An 866-nucleotide genomic window follows, 5' to 3' on the forward strand; every position below is an offset into this window, starting at 1 on the left:
AGGAGAGGGCCCAGGAGGTGGGGATCGAAACGGTGGGGGACCGACGGCTGCTTCAAACTCCCCCCTTTATACCATGATACACTATATACCCTGATTCCATAGTGCATGCTCCTGCGTTCATGGCTACCGTTGTACAGTCGATTCTTTGCACTGTTTTTTTAAACAACTTTTTTTCTATGAAAAACTTTACCTTGAATGTATACTTCAATCGAGAAATGTGAGTTGTAGAATGGTTTCAGTACAACGATTGTTACGTTGATTTCATTTTGTTTTTTCTTTATTGATTCGATTGTTTACAAGCGCGCGAGGGGGCAAAATTTTGAATATACAGAAAGGCGCACTTATTATTTCATAAATAAGGGGTATTATTTTAATCTTTATAGAATTAGCTAGATATAATGAATATATTTAATACGATTAGATTTGATTAAATTTATCACTTTCTAAAGTAACTTTTGTAAACTTTTACGAAATTTTCAGATTAAGAATTGGAGATGTAGTAGTGTTTTTAATTTTTATATATGTGTTTTATATTTATATTTATGAGATATTTGTACCAAAAGTTAAACATATAATCTAAAGGAAAGTGATTGAAATTTATAGTTAGAAATACTTTTATTTTGACCTTCAGACGAAATAATAACCTGCAATTTTTAACAAGTCAATTCTGTATAATACTTACACAAGAAAGTATACTTTCCAAAAAATTTAAAATAAGAAAAACAAATTTAAATATCTCAACAGTAAAAATTGTTTCACAAATTTTTGTATCTCTAGTTTTCGAAAATAAGAAAAAATAAAGTTTTTATATTCCATTCAAAGTCAGACAAATTTCCAGTTCCTTCCTCTCAGTATTCAAACTAAGA

Source organism: Bombus impatiens, unplaced genomic scaffold, assembly GCF_000188095.3.
Source record: "Bombus impatiens unplaced genomic scaffold, BIMP_2.2 scf_0102, whole genome shotgun sequence".
Taxonomy (NCBI): Eukaryota; Metazoa; Arthropoda; class Insecta; order Hymenoptera; family Apidae; genus Bombus; species Bombus impatiens.